Here is a 24130-nt window from a genome sequence, read left to right as displayed (position 1 = left end):
TTGGGAGATTACCACACAAGTACAGTAAACAAGATGCAGATTTAAGTCCTTGCCTTTGGCATTGATAAAGATTTTCTAGAGATAAGTCTATCCCCCCTTCTTCCGGGTACAGAGAGGGAGACACCTTTAAAGATGGAGATTTCCTTTACAATGTAACTGTTTCTTAACAAAGGGTAAGTAAACTCTGCTTTTCAGAGTTGCTTTCCTGTCTGCATTTTATTAAAAGTAACCAGCCCCAAACAATCCTCATGCCAAAGAGACATATCTTGGGGTGGCAAATTCCAGGCCCCAACACAGCCAATAAGTGTATCTATATAGTAGAATAATAGGTAAAACTTACTGAGTGCTTAATATGTGCCAGACACCATGCTACTGTCTTTCAAGTACTATCCCATTTGAATTTACAACAACCCTACCAGGAGATATTTTATTATCACCATTTTACAGATGAAGAAATTGAAAAGTTCAAAGTGGTTAAATAACTTGCCCAAAGACACACATCACACAACAGAAATCCAAACTCTGATGGTCTGACTCCAGAACTGAGACTGATTACTACTATACAGTAGTCCCTCTTATGCATGGGGAAATCGTTTCAAGACCCCCAGTGGATGCCTGAAACCAAGGATAGTACTAAACCCTAGATATACTATGTTTTTCCTATACATATATGCCTATGATAAAGTTTAATTTATAAATTAGGCACAGTAAGAGATTAACAATAACTAATAATAAAATAGAACAATTATAACAATATCCTGTAATAAAAACTCACAGGAGTTATGTGAATGTGGTCTCTCTCTTTCTCAAAATATCTTACTGTACTGTACTCACTCTTCTTCTTGTGATGTGAGATGACATAATGCCCACGTGATAAGATGAGGTGAGGTAAATGATGCAGAGTCTGTGACCTAGCATTAGGCTACTACTGACCTTCTGACAAAACGTCAGAAGGAGGATCTTCTGTTCCTGGATCACAGGTAACTGAAAACACAGAAAGCAAAACCGCAGATCAGGGGGCCTTACTGTACACAGTGTCAGTAGAGTAAACCCAAGATAGTCTGACATACATCTGAGGCTTTTCTAAATATCCAAATTTAAGAAACCACTCTATGATTTCAACCCATAAGATACAATGATCCACTAATAGCTTTCTGATTAGCTGAAGCACCACATGAAATACTTTCAGAAATTGCTTCTTTTATTTCCACATATGCTTATTCACAGATTAAATATGAGCAGCCAGTGTATCTGCCATTTTTGTCTTTTTTTTTGAAGATTTTATTTCCTTTTTTCTCCCCAAAGCCACCTGGTACATAGTTGTGTAGTTTTAGTTGTGGGTCCTTCTAGTTGTGGCATGTGGGATGCCGCCTCAGCATGGCTTGACAAGCGGTGCCATGTCCATGCCCAGGATTCAAACTGGCGAAACCCTGGGCCACCAAAGCAGAGCCAGGGAACTTAACCACTCGGCCACAGGGCCAGCCCCCATTTGTGTCTTTAATTTAGCTGAGACTTCTAATTGTCAACAAGAATCACTTCTTAGACTTCTTCATATTTTAAAACTTCAACCACAATTTCATTTCTGTCAAAATCACGAGTGATTTTTGATAAATAAAAAATATATTTTTTTAACCACTCTGCAAGAATTTAGGGGCACAGAATGAGTAGCAAGTGGCCAAATTTTACTATCAGGCTAAGTAATCCCCCATCCCAGCCATTCAGCTTGTGCAAATCAAATTTAGGTTTCACTACAATTACAAATTATTTCTTATCAAGATCTTTCAAGATTTAGAAGCTGAAAGCACAGATTTCACAAAAGCTTCCAGTGTGAAAAAAAAAAAACAGTACATACATATATATATATATACATATAGTCCTTGGGTATATCCTTTTTCTAACTCCTAGTGCCTATCATTTTCTATATAAGAGTAAAAATAAATGTGGTCTCAAATGAATATGGTTTCATCCAAAAAATATCCTAAGAAATAATAATTTCTACCTGACTGTTTTACAAATGATGGAATTGATTTCTAAAGTTTTCTTTCATTCAATGTTTTTGGGTTTCTTTTTCCTCTAAGAGGGTAACCTAACAACAGGAACCACCAATCCCATAGTCTTTACTGATTAAGACTGACCTAGATTTGAAGGTCCTATCTTCACCAAGCTACATGGACAGAGGGTCATCTTCTCTCACAGTCTGTGGAACAGGAACCAGATTGACATTGGTACTCATCTGCCTAAAGACTGACCTGAATTTGGATTTCAGGGTGAAGAACCCAACACTACGGAAATAGAGTACACTGTTTTCCTGCAATGACTAGGTATTTAAAATTGAAAGACTTGGGCCAGCCCAGTGGCATAGTGGTTAAGTTCACGCACTCCACTTCTGTGACCCAGGGTTCACAGGTGTTCAGATCCTCGGCGCAGACCTAGCACCACTCATCAAGCCACACTGTAGTGGCATCCCACATAAAACAGAGGAAGATTGCCACAGATGGTAGCTCAGGGACAATCACCCTCAAGCAAAAGGAGGAAGATTAGCAACAGATGTTAGCTCAGGACCAATCTTCCTCACCAAAAAAAATTGAAAGACTTGAAGATTTACATGGTGGTGGAGGTGGCAGTGGTAGGAGTCTCCATGTTATTGGGAAACACAAGAGGGAGAGAAGTGCAAAGAGCCCACCAAAACTTGTATTTGAAAAAATGTAATTTTTGAAGTGTCTTTCCACATGTAGTACAACAAACATTCTAAGTCAACTGGAATTAAAACTACAGATACAGGGGACTGGCCCAGTGGCGCAGCAGTTAAGTTCGCACGTTCCACTTCTCAGCGGCCTGGGGTTCACTGGTTCGGATCCCAGGTGCGGACATGGCACTGCTTGACACACCATGCTGTGGTAGGCATCCCAAATATAAAGTAGAGGAAGATGGGCACGGATGTTAGCTCAGGGCTAGGCTTCCTCAGCAAAAAAAGAACGGGATTGGCAGTAGTTAGCTCAGGGCTAATCTTCCTGAAAACAAAAAAAAAAAAAACCTACAGATATAAATACAATACATATACTGTATATGCTACAGCACTCCTTGGAATGTTATCAATGGAGATTACTTCACCCTGTGGTTACTTATTTTTTGTGTTTTTTTGAGGAAGATTAGCCCTGAGCTAACATCTACCACCAATCCTCCTCTTTTTGCTGAGGAAGACCGGCCGTCAGCTAACATCCGTGCCCATCTTCCTCCACGTTATATGTGGGACGCCTACCACAGCACGTCTTGATAAGCGGTGCCATGTCCTCACCCAGGATCCAAACCAGCGAACCCTGGGCCGTTGAAGTGGAACATGCGAAATTAACCACTGCACCACTGGGCCAGCCCCACCCTGTGGTTACTTAATGGGATCATGTAGTCTCAAGTGAAAATTATTAGCTTTTGGGGTGGGTTTTAATGCAGATTTCCTAATGATATATTACATATCTGCGAGAATAAGGCATGAAAGACATTAAGAACAAATTATTTGATTGCCTCAATAATTATAAAAGACATTCATCAAGAAGTGCAATGTGATGGGACTAACAATATCAGGGTTTGGTGCATGTTTATATACACATTGTATGTATATTATTCTAAAAATTATTATTTTGGTATAACTAAGTATAACTTTTATCACTTCACTAAAAGTTGAGATAAGATATTTATCCTCACAATGCCTACTTATAAGTTTAAAATACACAAGTTCTCCCATTCCCATTTTATTTTGGGGTAGGTTTTAATATTTATTTTTAAATGCTGGCGTTTAAACCCACAGAATTTCATTCTAAGCTCTTTATTTGTTTACATTCTCCTCCTTAAATACTTTGAAAGAAATCTTGACTATCATCATGTCTTCCTAAGTGGGAAAAAAACAGCCTGGGGTGGAAGAGCATTTAAGATGAATGTGGTTGATCTGAAAAACAGGACATCTGTCTGCACACAGAGGCAAAGCAGAATTACTCAGCAGCAGAGCTGGTCAACCAACCAGCTCAACCCATTCCCTGAAAGCCAGGGATTACACCCAGACACTCTTTCAAGATTTAAGATTCTAAGTAGCCAAGTGTATGACAAGATAAATCTTTTTGCTTATGTCTATAGAGATTGCTCTTAATGTTCCAGTGGGCAGATACTCTGAAATGGGCATTTCTTTAAATTCCTGTGGTTCTATCACAGAGCTCGGGCCTCCTGTGGGAAGCAGTATGTCAGTTGAAGGTACAGTATATCATAAAACCTGCATTTCACAAGAGTGGATGAATCCTTTTTTTATTGAGGTGTAATTGACACATAACATTATATTACTTTTAGGTGCACAACGTAATGATTCAATATTTGTATATACTGGAAAATGATCACCACAATAAGTCTACGTGACATCTGTCAAAACCATACATAGTTAGTAAATTTTTTTTCTTGTGATGAGAACTTTTAAGTTTTTAACAAAAACGTTTAATATTTTTATTTCTTTACTGAAGGGTGGGATGGGGGGTTGGAACAGACTTCTCACTCTTTCAGGTTTCAACAAAAACATAGCCTCAGACTGGCTGTATCCGAAGGGAGGGAATAATTAAATCCAAATGTAATTTTCAGGCATTGTAAGAAGGCAGCTCCTTTTGCACTCCAAATAGACTTTTTAGGTCATGTTAGAAAGCAAACATCCTAAGACTCATAGAAATTTTTAAACCTTAAATTATTTCTTCAAAAACATAAAACCCTCAGTATTCCATGGAAAAATAATACGTGTATTTAAATTAAACTCTGAACTTTGAAACCAATAGACAAATTTTCCAAAGTGGTGGTGGGGCAGGAGAAGACTATTACAAGTAATCATCTTTTGAAGGGCAATAAAGAATCGAAAGTTTGAATATATAATTCAGTCATGTTTCTCAAAATTATTTTACCATAATTGTGGCAGATTAAAAATGGTCACAATTTCTTGGAGACAAGAATCTATGTCCCCTCCCCTTGAATCTGGCTAGCCTATGACTCCTTTGACCAATAAGTTATAGTGGAAGTGATGCTATGCCAGATTCCAGGCTAGCCTTTAAGAGGACTGCAAGCTCCTGCCTTGGTCTATTGGAGCCCTGAGCTGCCATGTAAGAAGTCCAACTACTGAGCTGAAGAAACCACATGGAGATGCCCTCAAACCACATAGAGAGGGACAGGAGCCCAGATGAGCCAAGCTTTCCAGCCATCCTCACTAAAGCACCAAGCAAATGAGTAAAGACAACCTCCTGACCAGAACTGTTGTCAGCTAAATACCTTCAAGTGATCCTAGTCAATACCATAGCAACAGAAGAATCAACCAGCCGAGCCATGTCTGAATTCCTGACCTACAAACTCATAAGCTCTAATAAAATGGTTGTTATTTTAAGCTGCTAAATTTTGGCATAGAAAACCAAACTCACTGTGAAAAATAAATTTTGCATTGCAATCTAGTATTTCTATACATAACTGAAACAATGTTTCATAAGGCAATACTTAGCCTTACCATATTCAATGCACTGATATTTTCTATTCTATTTTCCTTTCATAAAATACCAGTTGTGCTACACCCAAATTGATTCATGATCTAGTTTGAAAAGCATTTTAGTCTATACTACTCACTTCACAGGTGCATACATAAACATATACAGAAACCTTAATAGGACCAAGGTGTCTTGATTCCTAATCCAAAACTCTTTTCCCTGTACCATGCTAACAGCCCGTAAGTATTAGAGCTCATAACAAAAAGTTTCTCACATACACACCTCAGAGTTGAATGAAAAGCTGAAAAGCTAAAGTCTGAGGTTGGAGATTATGGAGAAATCAGAAATAGCTAAGAGAAACTGAGCCTTTTCCTTTTTTATCACTTCCTTTTACCTCCCCCTTCCTGTTCACAGATCTGTATTTCCCTCCCCCTACTTGCTTTTTCCTATGGTTATCAAGCATTATGAAACTGAGGTTTTTAAGTATCGGTTGAATTTAACAAAATGTAGTCCTCTTCTTAAAAGTAGGCTAACTGAACGTTTAATCATTTCTTTAACAAGGTTGCTTTTTTACATTATTTGTATGCGGTCCAAGACTAATTGTGGCTATAGGTCATTTTTAATGAAAAAGAATTCTCATCACTCCCATCTCAGATCCGATAGAACATTTTTATAAAATTTTTAATTATTGGGGCCAGCCTGGTGGTGCAGTGGTTAAGTGTGCACGTTCCGCTTCAGCAGCCCAGGGTTCGCCACTTTGGATCCGGGGTGCAGACATGGCACCGCTTGGCAAGCCATGCTGTGGCAGGCGTCTCACATATAAAGTAGAGGAAGATGGGCAATGGATGTTAGCTCAGGGCCAGTCTTCCTCAACAAAAAGAGGAGGATTGGTGGCAGATTTTAGCTCAGGGCTAATCTTCCCCCCGCCAAAAAAAAAATTTTAATTATTAACAGTATTAAAAGATTAATAGCTTTTTAGATTACTAGAAATTTTTTCATGTATAAAATAGGAATAATTTTTGAAGCAAAGGGCTTGCTTAATTTTTTTAATCATAAAGTCATTGTTGATTCCTGTTGCTAATGTTTATATAATATCTGAATATTGCAGCTAATTACTAAAAATCTTAAAATAAGACAGATTCAGTTTGAGTCCTATCTCTGCCACTTACTAACAGTGTAATCTTATGCACATTAAAATCTCTGAACAGTAATGGTTATTTCTTATTATTATAATAATAATGCTAAAGTTATAAGATTCAAATTATTAATATCAGGGAGAAGTACAAAATTTCCAAAGTAAATTAAAACTTACTAGAAATTGTTCTCTTAACTGGAACATTTTAACTTTTAAACATTGGTTTGCCCAAGGCTTTTAATTAGAAAACACAATCTGCTCAAATTTCAAGTTCAAGTTAATCCATTTGCAAAGCATACCATTAAGTATATCCCACAAGGGAATTTTTATTCTTGTGGGGAGAGAAACTACTCATGTGTAAATAAGAGAACTTGAGAGTCAAAAATCTATACAAAGTTACTAAACACACTGCCACAGAATTTCTTTAAATAGTGTGCTTATCTAGCACACATAGAATCACTTTGACAAGTTCTCAATTTGAATCTTCATAGTGTAATATAAACAGTAAGAAATGTGAGTCAGAGTCCTGAGTGTGAAATAAGAGCTCACTACTTAGGAACTCAGCTTCTCTGGGTCTATTTCCTCAGGTCAAGACAGCTACTTGGTGGCCTTCTTGTGAGGATCAGTAAGAAAAGGTAAGTGAAAGTGCTTGATATATTCTTTAAATATGTTATTCTTATCTTAAAAAAAGAAAAAACAAAACCCTGATACTTCATTTCTTATTCCAGAGGGTAGTACAATGGGAATCTCTCATCTCAGATACTTAACAGCTTTAAGTAACTAGCTATGTTACCTAATATCATTTAACCTCTCTGAGCTTCAATTATCTCAACTGTACAATGTAAATATTAGACTCTGATTTTAAGTACCTCATCATGCACTAACAATCTAAAGAGTCTAAAACATGTTCAAAGAGTTTTCAAATATCCCATGAAAATGTGAACTACCATTTTAAAGCCACATCTGGCTGATACTGAGATTTGCTGTTGTTTTCACACCTCAACTCTATGATTTGCAGAAAACCTCAACTCCGGGAGGTCCCACCCTACCTGGGAATCTTAGCCATCTCCTCCCACCCCTGCTCCTACCCTAACCCACCATCATTCCCAAGCAGTGTTTGGAAATACCAAAGTAGCTTCTCAAGGGGTTCTCAAGGCTAGAAGAGACTTTTAAAACTTGTTTTATGAGTATATAAAAAGCAACATCTTGGCCAAAATGAAATCATTTAAAGAGCCCTGAATCTGACTTGATATCCACAGAATACTAACAAGTCTTCTGATGAATGTAGTTTATTCAAGCTTCAATCTCTGATGTGTGTGTATATGTTTTCCCACTAGTGGAAAAATATACTCCTGTTCCCTTATTTGCGCTGAATCTAGGGGAGGAATGCTATACAAATAGGGGAAGAGGAATGTTAGAGAAGGGATTCCTGTCTAATGGAGGAGGCTAGGCAAAGATAACTTAAGATCCGTCCCAATTCTAAGGATCTGTGACTCTTAAGTCTAGGAATTTATATATTTCTTTACATAGCACCCTTATGACATTCAAACACAGGGATGGATGCACCCAAAGAAGTTGAATCTATCATGTAGAGGAGAACCTATACTCCCCTCCCCCCCAAAAAAGACAAGTCTTTTGAGGGTTTTTTTGCTAAAATACTATTTTTTGATACTAAACATTTAGTACTTACTGAATTTAATAATGTAACTATATTTTATTGTAATATTTCAAATCTAAACAATTCAGTTGTATACACTGGATAAGCAAGTGCTAAGTAAAAACAACAAGACAAAGTAGAATTTGTCAGCATTCTTTAATGCAACATGCTATTCCATGCTAAAACGTAACATAATCAGTTCATCTTGAGTGCGTGAGAACAGAGACATAACCAAGGGTATAAGTCTGCATCACTTCTACAGCCTAACAGCTTTAAGCTTCAACAAAACTAAGAACTAAAATGATAACTAAGACGTCAGCTCTGTTTAGGAAAAATAATTTCCAAAAAACTCTATTTCAGGAGGAACCTAAACTTCCTCAGTCATGCCTACAAAATAAGAAAATGTTCAAATCTCTAATGTGGTTAACTTCAAAGACAACACATTTGAACTATTTATTTTTATTTATTCATTTATGTATTTATTTATTTTTGAGGAAGATTAGCTCTGAGCTAACTGCTGCCAATCCTCCTGTTTTTGCTGAGGAAGACTGGCCCTGAGCTAACATCCGTGCCCACCTTCCTCTACTTTCTATGTGGGACGCCTACCACAACATGGCTTGCCAAGCAGTGCCATGTCTGCACCTGGGATCCGAACTGTGGGACGCCTACCACAGCATGGCTTGCCATGTCCGCACCTGGGATCCAAACCAGCAAACCCCAGGTCGCCAAAGCAGAAAGTGGGCACTTAACCGTTGTGCCACCGGGCTGGCCCTGAACTGTTTATTTTTAAAGGAGATACCTTTCTTGTATTTCATCATTCTGTTGGGTCACTGAGATCTTTGTATATTCACTCTTGCAGAAAACTTATTCCTCCACCAAATAAGCAATACTACTATATTAAAAAAAGAAGAAGAAGAAGAAAGAAAACACTGAACACAGGGCCCTAATAAAATTTTACTGTTTATATAGGGGAAGTATATTTATCCTGAGGGAATTTTCCCCATGGACAAATGAAGGAAATTATTATTATAGTCAAAGCTCACTACAGTCACCAAAAAGAACAGAAATGCAACCCAGGAGTGCTTCTCTTGCCTCTCTGTTCTCCAGTATTGGATTTATTTCACACACAAACACACTCCATGTAACAAAAAAAAGGAAAGGTCCAAGAACCACGAAGTGTTTGCAAGTAAGGCTTCTCTCTATCAACTCTTATGAACAGACAAGAATTTACAGCTAATACATGAATCCATTTTGCACCACCGAGTATTATTAACATCTTTTTCTTTTTTAAAGATTGGCACCTGAGCTAACATCTGTTGCCAATCTTCTTTTTTTTATTTTGCTTCTTCTCCCCAAAGCCCCCCGGTACGTAGTTGTATATTCTAGTTGTCAGTGCCTCTCTGGTCATGCTATGTAGGACGCTGCCTCAGCATGGCTTGATGAGTGGTGCCATGTCCATGCAAAGGATGCGAACCAGCGAAACCCCAGGCCACCGAAGCGGAGGGCGTGAACTTAACCACTCAGCCATGGGGCAGCCCCTTAAAACATCTTTGAAGAGTTAATTCATTCATTCAGCAAAAATTTAGAGCCTGTTATGCTGCAGTGAAGTAATTAGTTATGAAGCACTAAGAGATTTCCAACTAGTTTCCTTATTTTGAGTTGCAGTAGACAAGATAAAACATGCACATACTGTACATAGCAATAATGCAAAGAATGAAGTACAAACAGCCAGAGAAGGAGTCATTTCCAGGCTGGGTGATTAGGAAAGTTGTAGAGAAGACACATTATGGCTAGACCCTGAGGAATGAGGTTTTGAGTTGGGGAAGTGCTTCTTTTCATAAATATTTTCTGTATATGCTATAATGGATTTTTGTCTTGCTGAGGAAACAACACAACCTCCCTCATTCTACAAGGTCTGGGTGGAGTTGTTGATTAGAGTAGCTCACACACTCACCCATGCCCACTGGCCTGCATGGGCACACACATGTACACACACACACACACGGGATTAGAAGTGAAAATATAACCAAAGATGGCTAAAATCCCCATCTCTGATACAGTAATTGGTTCAATGGTCAGTATTTAACCCAGGCAGGACCAATCAGCATATTCTCAAAACTGATACATGCATGTGGAAAGTCTCTTCCATTGGGCTCATTGAGATTTTGGCTTGGGGTTGAGAAACGTCATCTTTCTTGTTACATTGAGATGGCCTATGTGAGAAATAAATCCAATACCAGAGCCTGACAGAGGCAAGAGATGCGCTCCTCAAATGAGTCATATTTGGCCAAACTTCCCAGTTGTCCATAATTCGGTCTCTTAGAGACTTAGAAATGGTTCTATTAGGGAGGTATCCAAGTCCAGCCTCAGCCTCTAGAAGGCAAATAGCCAAGTAACTACTTTAATATCACTTCTGATCATTTCTAATTTTGTGAGTGATCACATAGGCTACCTTCATATCTATAATCCTATATTTATTTGCAGGTAACATAGCAAAATAGTAGGGCTTACTAGTACCTAAATGCAGCTTACTGACAAAATAGTGAGACCATTAATACAGTAACCAAACTGATGTGCCTTGAGCAGGTAAGAATTTCTTACATGATAACTGCTGTACATATTTTCTTATTCTATTCTAGAGAAGATGCTGAAATCAGTATGCATGCAATTAAAGCCACAATGCAAATGGAAACTCAGATATTCTTACATTGAAAGATAACTATATTGCTTTCTCTATGACACATTTTTTTAAGAGATCATATGAAGCCACAAGTACAAACAAAAACACCAGAAATAAAACATATCAGGGCAATAATTTTAAATCTGCATTGGAAAATACTCAAAATTTATCTTCTGGGGCCAGCCCGGTGGCGCGCAGTGGTAAAGTGCGCACATTCCACTTTGGCAGCCCGGGGTTCGCAGGTTCAGATCCCAGGTGTGGACATGGCACCGATTGGCATGCCATGCTGTGGTAGGCGTCCCACATATAAAGCAGAGGAAGATGGGCACAGACGTTAGCTCAGGGCCAGCCTTCCTCGGCAAAAAGAGGAGGATTGGCAGTAGTTAGCTCAGGGATAATCTTCCTCAAAAAAAAAAAATTATCTTCTTCAAGCAGTATGTGGAACCAGTTTGTGAGACCACTTCAGTGAAATAAGCCTTTCAAATCTTCAAGTCCAAAAGTTGAAGAGAAGTCTTTACCTTAGTTAATTACTATTAGAGAACAAGAAAAGCCTAATAACTCAGTAACATAACCAATACCAGTATTAGGGTAGAGCTAGCCAAAAGAGATCTTTGAAATAAGCATCTACTTAGTAATGTAGAAGTGTCAAATGGGGATTGTAGGAAAAATCTAGCAACTGACTGTGATGAAAAATTGTTGTTCCTGCACAAGAGCAAACTTTTAAAGGGTGACTATTTAAATTTTTAATAAAGATCCACAATCCTTTTGTTGAATCCTTAGGGCAAGATATGTTTTGGGGCTAGAATTTCATGAGATTCAGAAGTTTATGAACTTTAGAAAGGCAACACACTGTAGGTACGATATATTTTGTAAACCTCCCAGTAGGTTTTCATGCACCATGCCATTAACAGAGTAATATTTCTACAGCAAAACATATACATTTGTATCAGACACACTCTACAGAGAGCTTCATCAGTTCAAGTTTTGCTGCCAAATTAATTCATCTCAAGCTTTTTTAAAAAACTTCCAGTTTTCAGCTTTGGGGGATTTCAGAAATATAGATGAAAAGATTACAACCTATAATAAAATCATAGTACTTATTTTACAAAGTTTCAGGTTTACCTAGTATCCCACAGGTCCATTTGTAATGGTGTTATTTAGCCACTCAGCACTCAGCCAAATTACTTATTCAGTGTACATCAAGTTTCCCCAACTTAAAATTAAGAGTCCTAATATACATGTTCCGTGTGGAAACTTTGGAAAATACAAAAAAAGAAGAAACCAAAATAACCCACAGTCCGTCCACCTAGAGATAACTACTATTAAATTTTTGGTGTCTAAATTTTCAGATTCTTTCTATATATATTAATATAGTAATTAGGATCAAAATTTCTATAGTTTTAGTGTGAATCTTTGTTTTTATCTTACTATGTACCTGGAATATCCTTTCAACCTAAGGACTTTAGTCTTTCTTAAATTCTGCAAAGTTCTCAATCATCATCTCTTCCAATAGGGCCCCTCCACCATTAACACTATTTGCTCTTTTTGGAACTCCCAGCTAGATGTGAGTTGGTGCCTCTCAATTTATATTCATATTTCTTAATTTCTCTTTATTTCTCTGTGATATATCTGGATGAATTACTTAGTATTATCTTCCAATATTTCTTAATTTCTCTTTATTTCTCTGTGATATATCTGGATGAATTACTTAGTATTATCTTCCAATGCACTGTTTCCCTTCAAATATGTTCGGTCTAGAGTTTAACCAACCTATTTTTTGTTTTAAATTCACTAACTCCATTTTTTCTTTTACACAACCATTTACTTCATATCCACCTATTCTTTTTTTTCCTTCATGTTTCTTTTCTTTCTTTTTGAGGAAGATTAGCCCTGAGCTAACATCTGCCACCAATCCTCCTCTTCTTTGCTGAGGAAGACTGGCCCTGAGCTAACATCTGTGTCCATCTTCCTCTACTTTATATGTGGGATGCCTACCACAGCATGGCTTGACAACCAATGCATAGGTCATCACCCAGGATCCGAACTGGTGAACCCTGGGCCGCCAAAGCAGAACGTGCGAACTTAACCACTGTGCCACCAGGCTGGCCCCATATCTACCTATTCTTGATGCATAACATGTTGTTTCTTAATGGCTATCACTACTTTTATCTTTTTAAGGACCTTTAAAATACTTTGTCATTTTGCAATTGCTCTTATAATTTCATTAGTTTTTGAGTGAATTTATCTCCTGATTGTTGTATTTATTTTCTAAGTAACACTCTTCCTCATATGTTTGCAGGCTCACTTTCCTTTCATTTTTCTAGTGGTTTTCAGGTAGGCCAACCCATCTTCAGAGCCCATGACCTCCAAGCTTGGCGCTCTTATACTAGATGATAGTGGGGAAATTACAGTTCCTAACCTGAGCCACCTGGCAGCTCAGCGACTTCTGTGTCACCACTTCAGGTTCACAGCTTTTTAAAGCAGCACCCAGGAGAAGAAGTTTTCAGCCTTCTTTTCATCCAGCCCCAGCCCAGCTCAGAGTTTCATGCAGGGTATCGGACTTCAGTTCTCCTGCACAGAGTTATTTCCATAAGTTCCTGAACCCAGAGTCTGACTGCATGTGTCTTTTCCATTTTAGTCACTGGAGATGTTTATCTTGATCTGGAGTATACCTACACCTTTTCAATTTTTTAAAATTTATTTGTTTACTGTTTTTAAAAATTAGTTTATAGAGGTCATAATGGTTATAACATTCTGTAACTTCAGGTGCACATTACTATTTAAGTTCTGTATATAATACATTGTGCTCATCACCAAAAGTCTAATTTTTATCCATCACTATATATATGTGCCCTTTCACCCGTGTCACACACCTCCCAGTCCCCTTCCCTTCTGGTAACCACTAAGCTCTTGTCTTTGTCCATGTGTTGTTTAGCTCCCACATATGAATGAAATCATGTGGTGTTTGTCTTCATCTGTCTGGTTTATTTCACTTAACATACTGCCCTCAAGGTCTATCCATGTTGTTGCAAATGGGACAATTTTGTCCTTTTGTAATGCCAAAGTATTCCATTGTATATATATACTTCTTCTATATCCATTCATCACTTGTCGGGCACTTGGGTTCTTCCATGTCTTGGCTATTGTGAATAATGCTGCAATGAACATAGGGGTACATGAATCTCGTTGAAATGTTGATTTCAAGTTCTTTGGATAAATACCCAGTAGTGGGATAGTTGGATTACATGGTATTTCTATTTTTAATTTTTTGAGAAATCTCCATACTGTTTTCCATAGTGGCTGCACCAGTTTGCATTCCCACCAGCAGTGTATTAAGTGTTCCCTTTTCTCCACATCCTTCCCAACATTTGTTATTTTTTGTCTTGGTAATTATAGACATTCTGACAGATGTAAGGTGATCTCTCATTGTAGTTTTGATGTGCATTTCCCTAATACTTAGTGATGTTGAACATCTTTTCGTGTGCCTGTTGGCCATCTGTGTATGTTCGTTGGAAAAAATATGTGTTCATATCCTCTGCCCAGTTTTTGATCAGGTTGTTTGTTTTTCTGTTGTTGATTTGTATGAGTTCTTTATATATTTTAGAAATTAACCCCTTTGTTGGATATATGACTTGCAAATATTTTCTCCCAGTTGGTAGCTTGTCTTTTTGTTTTCTTTACAGTTTCGATGGCCTTTCAGAAGCTCATTAGTCTGATGTAGTCCCATTTGTTTATTTTTTCTTTTGTTTCCCATGCCTGAGGACACATGTATTCAAAAAGATGCTGCTAAGACTGATGTCAGAGTCTACTGCCTATATTTTCTTCTAGTAGTTTTATGGTTTCAGGCCTTACATTCAAGTCTTTAATCCATGGTGAGTTTTTTGTTTATGGTGTAACATAATGATCTACTTTCATACTTTTGCATGTGGCTGTACAGTATTCCCAACACCATTTATTGAAGAGACTTTCCTTTCTGCAATGTATGTTCTCAGCTCCTTTGTCAAACATTAGCTGTCCACAGATGTGTGGTTTTATTTCTGGACTTTCAATTATGTTCCATTGATCTGTGTGTCTGTTTTTGCGCCAATACCATGCTGTTTTGATTGCCATAGCTTTGTAGTATATTTTGATGGCAGGGATTGTGATGCCTCCAAATTTGTTTTTTTCTCAGGATTGCTTTTGCTATTCACGGTCTTTTGTTGTTCGATAGAAGTTTTAGGATTCTTTGTTCTATTTCTGTGAAGAATGTCACTGGGATTCTGATTGGGATTGCACTGAATCTGTAGACTGCTGTAGGTAACATGAACTTTTTAACTATGTTTATTCTTCCAGTCAATGAGCATGGAATATCTTTAAATTTCTTATGTCATCATCAATTTCTTTCAATAATCTTTTAAAGTTTTCAGTGTATAAATCTTTCACCTCCTTGGTTAAATTTATTCCTACATATTTTATTCTTTTTCTTGTGATTGTAAATGAGATTGTACTCTTGAATTCTCTTTCTGCTAGTCTATTATTAGTGTATAGAAATGCAACTGATTTTTGTAAGTTGATTTTGTATGCTGCAACTTTGCTATAGTTGTTGATTATTTCTAATAGTTGTCTGATTGGTTCTTTAGCATTTTCTATGTATAGAATCATAACATCTAGAAAGAGCAAGAGTTTCACTTCTTCCTTTGCACTTTGCATACCTTTTTCCTTTTTTCTTGCCTAATTGCTCTGGCCAAAACCTCCAATGCTATGTTGAATAGGAGTGGTTAGAGTGGGCACCCTTGTCTTGTTCCAGTACTCAGACGGATGGCTTTCAGTTTTTCACCGTTAAGTATGATGTTGGCTGTGGGTTTGTCATATATGGCCTTTATTATGTTGAAGTCCTTTCCTCTATAACATTTTATTGAGAGTTTTTATTATAAATCGATGTTGGATCTTGTCAAATGCTTTCTCTGCATCTACTGAGATGATTATGAGATTTTTACTCTTGTATTTTGTTAATGTGATGTATCATATTGCTTGATTTGCAGATGCTGAACCATCCCTCTGTCCCTGGTATCAATCTCACTTGATCATAGTGTATGATCCTTTTAATGTATTGCTGTATTCGGTTTGCAAATATTTTGTTGAGGATTTCTGCATCTATGACCATCAGCGATATTGGTCTGTAACTTTTCTTGTGTTTTCCCTGTCTGGTTTTGGTATCAGGATGATGCTGGCCTCATGAATGAGTTGGGAAGCATCTGTCTTCTTCAATAGTTTTGGAATAGTTTGAGGAGGATAGGTGTTAAATTTTCTTTGAATTTTTGGGAGAACTCTCCGGAGAAGCCATCTGGTCCTGGAATTTTGTTTTTTGGGAGGTTTTGATTACTATTTCAATGTCTTTACTTATGATTGGGCTATTAAGATTCTCTACTTCTTCTTGATTCAGTTTCAGGAGGATGTATGAGTCTAAAAATTTATCCATTTCTTCCAGGCTATCCAATTTGTTGGCATAAAGTTTTTCATGTAGGGGCTGGCCCAGTGGTGCAGTGGTTAAGTTCACACATTCTGCTTTGGCAGCCTGGGGTCAGCTGGTTCAGATCCTGGGTGCGGAGATGGCACCACTCAGCAAGCCATGCTGTGGCAGGCATCCCACATATAAAGTAGAGGAAGATGGGATGTTAGTTCAGGGCCAGTCTTCCTCAGCAAAAGGAGGAGAAATGGAAGCAGATGTTAGCTCAGGGCTGATCTTGCTATAAAAAAAAATTTTTTTTCATGTAATCCTTTGTATTTCTGTGGTATCCGTTGTAGTTTCTCCTACTTCATTTCTAATTTTATTTAGTTGAGCGTTCTCTTCTTCTTAGTGAATCTGGCTAAGGGTTTGTCCACTTTGTTTTTCTTCTCAAAGAACCAGTTCTTAGTTTCATTGATCCTTTCTACTGGTTTTTATTGTTTTTTCATTTTTGTTATTTCATTTGTTTCTCCTGTAATTTTTATTATTTCCCTCCTTCTGTTGACTTTGGGCTTTGTTTGTTCTTCTTTTGCTAGTTCTGTCAGATGTAGTTTAAGATTACTTATTTGACATTTTTCTTGTTGAGGTGGGCCTGTATTCCTATGCATTACCCTCTTAGGACTGCTTTTGCTGCATTGCACAAGATTTGCTATGATGTATTTTCATTTTCATGTGTCTCCAGGTATTTTTTTATTTCTTCATTGATCCAATGGCTGTTTAGTAGTATATTATTTAGTCTCCACATATTTTTAACTTTCCTAGGTTTTTTCTTGTAATTGATTTCTAGTTTCGTAGCATTATGGTTGGAAAATATGCTTGATATATCATTTCAATCTTCCTCTTTTTTTTTGTGCTTGGAAAGAGTCACTCTGAGTTAACATCTGTTGCCAATCTTCCTGTCTCTTTTTTTCTTTTCGCTCCAAAGCCCCAGTGCATAGTTGTGTATTTTAGTTGTAACTCCTTCTGGTTCTTCTGTTAGCTGCCACCACAGCATGGCTATTGACAGACAAGTGTTGTGGTTCCGTGCCCAGGAACCGAACCGGGGCTCCCAAAGTGGAACATGCCAAACTTTAACTGCTGGGCCATCAGGGCTGGCTCTCAATCTTCAAAAATTTATTGAGGCTTGCCTTGTTTCCCAACAAATGGCCTACCTTTGAGAATGTTCCATGTGCAGTTGAGAAGAATGTGTCTTCTGCTGTTTTCAGAATGTTCTCTATATATCTATTAAGTCTACCTGGTCTAGATTTTCATTTAATTCCATTATTTCCTTGTTGACTTTCTGTCTGGATGATCTATCCATCGATGTGAGTGGGGTGTCCCCTACTATTATTGTGTTGCTGTTAATTTCTCCCTTTAGGTCTCTTCATAGTTGCTTTATATACTTTGGTGCTCCTGTGTTAGGTGCATATATATTCATAAGCACTATATCCTCTTGGTGGAATGTCCCTTTTATTATATACTGCCCCTCTTTGTCTCTCACTGCCTTTTTTATCTTGAAGTCTGCTTTGTCTGATATAAGTATGGCAACACCTGCTTTCTTTTACTTGCCATTTGCTTGGAGTATTGTATTCCACCCGTTCAGTCTGAGCCTGTGTGTGTCTTTAGAGCTGAGATGTGTTTCCCGGAGGCAGCACTTTCTTGGATCTTGTTTTTTAATCCCCCCAGCCACTCTGTCTCTTTTGATTGGAGAAGTCAATCCATTTACATTTAGAGTGATTACTGATATAGAGGAGCTTAATAATGCCATTTTGTCTCTTGTTTTCGTTGTTCTATATTTCCCTTGTTTCTCTTCCTTTGTATTTCTGACTACCATTTCAGTTGGGTGGTTTTCTCTGATGGTTTGCTCTTTATGTATGATTCGTGGCTCTCCTCTGACTTTTCTGTTTAGTAGTTACCATGAGGTTTGTATAAAAGATCTCAGATGAGATAGTGCATTTTCTGATAGCCTCGTATCTCTATTAGCCTAAGCAGGTTCCATCCCTTTCCTCTTCTTCTCCTGAGTTATTGTTGTCACCAATTGTTCTTTTCTGTGTTGTGAGTTTGTTGCTGAAGTGTTCATAGTTATTTTTGATGCTTTTCTTCCCTTTGTCTTTTGTTATAATTGTTTACTAACCTATTCTGACATAGAGCTGCAATTTTCTGTTTCTATCTGTCCATATATCTCCTTGCTCAAGGTTTTATAAACCTTTGCTTTTTAGTTTAAGATAGGAGGGCTCTTTTCCATGTTTCTTGTAAGGTAGGCCTAGTGGCAATGAACTCCCTCAGCTTTAGTTTACCTGGGAAAGCTTTTATTTCTCTATCATATGTGAAGGATAGTTTCACCGGATAAAGTTTTCTTGGCTGAAAAGTTTTTGTCTTTCAGTATTTTGAATATGTCATTCCAATCTCTCCTACCCTGTAAGGTTTCTCCTGAGAAATCCACTGAAAACCTGATAGGGGTCCTTTGTAGGATATTGTCTTCTGCTTAGCTGCCCTTAATATTTTTCTTTTGTCATTGACTTTTGCTAGTTTTACTATTATATGCCTTGGAGAAGGTCTCTTTACACTTACATAATTAGGAGTTCTACTAGCTTCATATACTTTTAAGTCCTGTTCCTTCCTCAGGTTTGGGAAGTTGTCACTGTTATTTCTTTGAACAAACTCTCTGCTTTCTCCTGTTCTTCTCTCTCTGGAATAGTTATAATCCTTATGTTGCTTTTCCTAATGGAGTTGGATATCTCTCTAAGAATTTCTTCATTTTTTTTTTTTAAGTCTTACTTCTCTCTCCTCCTCCACCTGAAGCATTCCTATGTCTGTCCTTTAAATTACTAATTCTGTCCTCCATAATGTCACATCTGTCTTTTAACGTTTCTACATTGTTTTTTACCTTATTCATTGCGTTCTTCATCTCCAAAATTTGTTTGGTTTTTTTTTTTTTAGAGTTTCAATCTCTGGTGAAGAATTCCTTCTGCTCATTCATTTCATTCTTGAGTTCACTGAACTGTCTTTTTGAGTTTTCTTGTAACTTGTTGAGTTTGACAATTATTTTAAATTCTCTGTCATTCAGATTGCAAATTTCTGTGACTTCAAGACTGTTTTCCGGAGACTTGTCATTTTCCTTTTGTTCTGGAGTGTTAACGTAGTTCTTCATGGTGTTTGATGCAGTGCTCCTCTGCCAGTGCATAGTGGTAGTATCAGGTCACAGATTCCACCTGCCACCTCTGGGGGAGGTGGGTGGGCAGGAGCTGTGTTTTCTGAACCCATGTGTCTGCTGGAAGTTGTGCTGATAGGGCTCATCTGCATTTGCCTGTTGGCTGCAGCCACTTGGTGGTTCACACACACATGTGCAGGTGCTCTGGTGCAGGTCCACTGCCTTGGCTGGGGACTGACCGAGCTGGTGTGCTAGGCAGGAGGGGGGCCCTTTCTTTCGTGTGCACATGTTGCCCCCATTTTGCTTCCATGGGTGGTTCATCTGGGCTGCTGTGCTTGGTGGGGACACCCACACAGTGGCTAAGCCACACCAGCCAGTGTGAAGCATTCCCATGGGCTGGGCTGCACTACGAAAGTGAAAGCATTCATGTGGAGGCCTGCCTGCTTCCCCACCTCCTCTTACAGTTGCACACCAGCTGCTGCATGAGGACACACAACCTAGATCACTGCTGCTGGGGACGGGGTGGGGATCCACTCATCTCCTTCCACTGCTTTCTGGGGATCCAGTATCAGCACCTTCAGATGTATGGCTGCATGGATCTCTCAGACATCCTTGTGCTTTGTAGGGAATCCTCTGTTGGTTAATGAATGTCCGTTTGATTGTAACTTTTGGGGGTGGGGGGCAGGACTAGACTAAGGGAATAGCTCACTCCACCATGACACTGACATCATTCTTTCCATTTCTTTTAATTTGTAAGTGCTACATTTGGAGCAGAGAAGGAAGACAAAAGCAGAATAAGCAGTACAATAATAATAACAGCTAACATTTATTGACACTTACTATGTGCCAATTTTACGTTTTTCTCATGAAATATCTTAACAATCTTTTGAGGTAGGTACTATTATTATACTCATTTCATAGGTGAGAGAACAGACACACAGAACCAACAAGCAATCTTCAACATTGCCAGCAAATAAAGACAAAGAGTCAAATTAGATGTCTGATTCTAGAGGCCATGCTCTTAACCACTACTCTACTGACTTCCATCCTGAACAGAATGCTGTTTATAATTTTGATTCTCTCTCTTCTTTTTTCCAGTTAACTGTGAACATTTTGCACACAGGCAGGATTTTAATTGATGGAAGGGAAGTGGAGCCCTATTATAGGTAGAAAGCAGCATATAAGCCGCATGTTTTATTTAGTGTTATTCAATCTAGGCCTACACCTAAAATCAGAAACTAGTTTTCATTGCCTATCTTTTTTCCTAAAGCCCTTCTCACTTTCCCTGGGCTCCAAACACTTCATGCTTGCCCCTAGATATCCATGACTTTCGATGCAGGTTTTCCTCTGGCTCTGTCTCTCCACCACCCTCACTCTGCTCTACTATATGATACCCAGGAAAGGACCTGATTAAGGCATTCATAAACAGTACCTCAGAAGACTTTTGCCTTCCATCTTCCTTCATAGTCCAAAACCTTAATCTTAAACTATTAAATTTGTGAATATAAGCAAACAGCATGCAATATCATCCAAAAAGAGCTAAACTCAACTCTAGGCTGCATTATCAAAAATATAAAGTCTAGAAAAGTGAAGATTATCAGTCCCAGTCTATGCTGTGCTGATAATTCATTCAACAAATATGAATTGGACAGGTCCTAAAGACCAGGCACTGTGCAACACTACGGACACACAATCAACCTTTCTCTTTTCCAGTCTGCATATATTTTCCTTATTTAATCCTCAAAACCACCCCTCCGAGAACAGCGTGCTCAGTTTATAAAAATAATCTTCCAGAGAATTTTATGAAAGAGAAAAAAATGTTTTCTTTTTTTTCTTGAGGAAGATTAGCCCTGCTCTTAGTCTTCCATTCCTCTTTTTGCTGAGGAAGACTGGCCCTGAGCTAACATCCGTGCCCATCTTCCTCTACTTTCTATGTGGGACGCCTACCACAACATGGCTTGCCAAGCAGTGCCATGTCTGCACCTGGGATCCGAACTGGCGAACCCCGGGCCGCTGAAGCAGAACATGCACACTTAACCGCTGTGCCACCCGGCCAGCCCAAAACTGTGTTTTAGAAGGAGGTTACTAAAGCTGTTGCTTGGCCACCTAAGATACTTAGACTTTTCTTCCCAGGGTTACTATTCAATTTTATTTTATTTTATTCTTTTTTAAAGATTCTATTTTTTTCCTTTTTCTCCCCAAAGCCCCGTGGTACATAGTTGTATATTCTTCATTGTGGGTCCTTCTAGTTGTGGCATGTGGGACGCTGCCTCAGCGTGGTTTGATGAGCAGTGCCATGTCCGCGCCCAGGATTCGAACCGCTGAAACATTGGGCCGCCTGCAGCAGAGCACGCAAACTCAACCACTCGGCCACGGGGCCAGCCCCTACTATCCAATTTTAAAACACAGGGTCCTTAGTGAGGTAGGAAAGGGGGGTGGGGGGAATCCAAGTGAAATGGTTAGGAAGCAACAATTTGAGAAAAACTGAATATTTGCTGATTGGAGAATTGCAGTTTGTTTTCTTTTTAATATTAAAAGTTGTGACTCAGAACAATCTTTAATTGTTAATGTCAGAGAAAGTTACAATGTGGACTCTTAGGATTCAACCCTTCCCGACATCAACTTCAGGGCTCACAAATACTTGCTATGATGATTAAGTAGAGCTATGCCTGAAGGAGATTAGGCAGAACTTGAGACTGGAGACAGAGAGACTAGTTAGGGAGCCAATCAAAGGCTAAGCAAGATAAAATCTAAACTTGAGCTGTCACAGCAGGAATGGAAAACAAAAGGAATTTATAAGACATTGGTGAAGGAGAAAAGACCAACTTTGATAACTACATGTGGATGGAAAATGAGTCAAGTATCTAAGTTCCAAACTTTGGAGAAAGAGAAGTTAGTGGATGCAGAAACCATAGAAGGACATAGACGGACAACAGGTGTATTTAGTTTGCTACATATGACTTTGAAGTGTCAGCAAGACACTCAGAAAGAGATATTGAGGAGACAGTTAAAATTAGGGTCTGAGAGGTGAAGAATATAAAGATAATAGAAGCAGATAGAAAGATCACACATATGAAACCCTCCAGTACAAAGCCTGGACTCCCTACACCTTCTGCTTCGTCAGACCAAACCATCTGTAGTTCCCTAACAGAGGCAGCTCTCTTTCATCTCCACCTCCAAACAAACACTCCTATAATGCCAGATACCCTACTTTATCTATCCCTGGTTAACTCCCTGTCATCTTTCAGAATGCTCAGGTATCGTTTTCCCAAACTCCACTCATTTCCCACCAAGAGGATGGTACCTGAGTCTTACTTCTCCCTATAAATGTACCTAATTTTTAGCACCATGCCTAAATTAGCAGGCACTTAAAAGACTGACTGAAAGAACAGACTTGGCATGTGCTCAACAAGCCTTGGAAGGAACTGTATCCTCTTGGATGTGACAACTAAAGAAATTAACTTGGATGAGATTTTCAAAGGAGAGAAAAGAAAACTAAGTGGTCCCAAATATAGGTAATCATCGTGGAACATCTTCATCTAGGGAGCGGTTCTCATAAATGCTTCTTGATTTCTTTCACCCCTAAATACCTCATCTGTAACACAAGGATCATTATTCTTACCTCACAGATTACTGGGAAAATTAAATGAGATAGCATATATAAAGCACCCACTATAAAGTCTAGCACTCAACTAATGTTCCCTTCTGTTCTCCAACCCAATGTGAAAACATGTTAGGGCCTGCCTATTTCTTTGCAGCTTTAGTAACTGCTATCCGCTGAAAAACAATCCAACCTAGAAAATAATGGATACTTGAGAAACAGAGGCTAGACTTGTCAGATGTTCTCCCTAGAGCAGTTTTTTTCAATCTCAACACTATTGTCAATTTTGGCTGGATAATTCTTTGTTGTAGGGGGCTTCCTGTGCATTGTAGGATATTTAACAGCATCCTTGAACTTTACCCACTAGGTGCCAGTAGCACTCCCCACCAAAAATGTCTCCAGACTGCCAAACACCCCCTGGGAGGAAAAATTTCACCCTCATTGACAACTACTACCTCAGAGCTAACTGAAATTCTCACAAAGCCCTAAATCCATTGTCTGACATCTACAAATAAATTTGATAAAAGTATTTGTTCCCCACTGACTGATTCTACACAGTAATTATGGTTAGACTTCATAAGCCTTTCTCCTTAAAAGTTAACCAAAACTGGTAGCTAGCCCCTTAACTGTCAAGCAAGTCATCATAGATAATGCATGCAGTCTAATCACTCAGTACATTACCACACTGCAACCCTTAAAGCCAAACTAACATAATGAAAGTAGGAAGAGCCAATCCCAAAAGGTCTTCACACAAAATTTAAAAGAGTTGTCCCAGTACTCAAGTGTCTCATCTTTTCACTTCATGTCTACAGATCGCAGTAAGTAGAAAGTGTATAAAATGGGTTGTAGTTGCCTAAGGACTTTCATAAATTTTAAGTTACACTAATGACATATAAAATGCTTTATATGTATTTAAGATTATTGGGGCCGGCTCCATGGCTGAGTGGTTA

The 24130-nt window shown here is 38.4% G+C and overlaps 1 protein-coding gene across 5 annotated transcripts in view; it reads right to left on the bottom strand.

Annotated features, from left to right (window-relative positions):
* Positions 1 to 24130, bottom strand: part of ADK (adenosine kinase) — a 523395-nt gene that overhangs the window by 496912 nt on the left and 2353 nt on the right. The window contains exon 2 of one of the 5 annotated variants that reach the window (XM_070566381.1): positions 776 to 984. The exons of 3 other annotated variants lie outside the window; for them this stretch is intronic. The gene's annotated coding sequence lies outside the window, so the exon portion shown is untranslated. The remainder of the gene's footprint in view (positions 1 to 775; positions 985 to 24130) is intronic. One more of the 5 variants, XM_070566372.1, reaches the window with a different exon arrangement.

This window comes from Equus przewalskii, chromosome 1 (assembly GCF_037783145.1).
Source record: "Equus przewalskii isolate Varuska chromosome 1, EquPr2, whole genome shotgun sequence".
NCBI classification, from domain to species: Eukaryota; Metazoa; Chordata; class Mammalia; order Perissodactyla; family Equidae; genus Equus; species Equus przewalskii.
The sequence above is the reverse complement of the archived record's forward strand: the minus strand, read 5'-3'. Positions and strand labels throughout refer to the sequence as shown.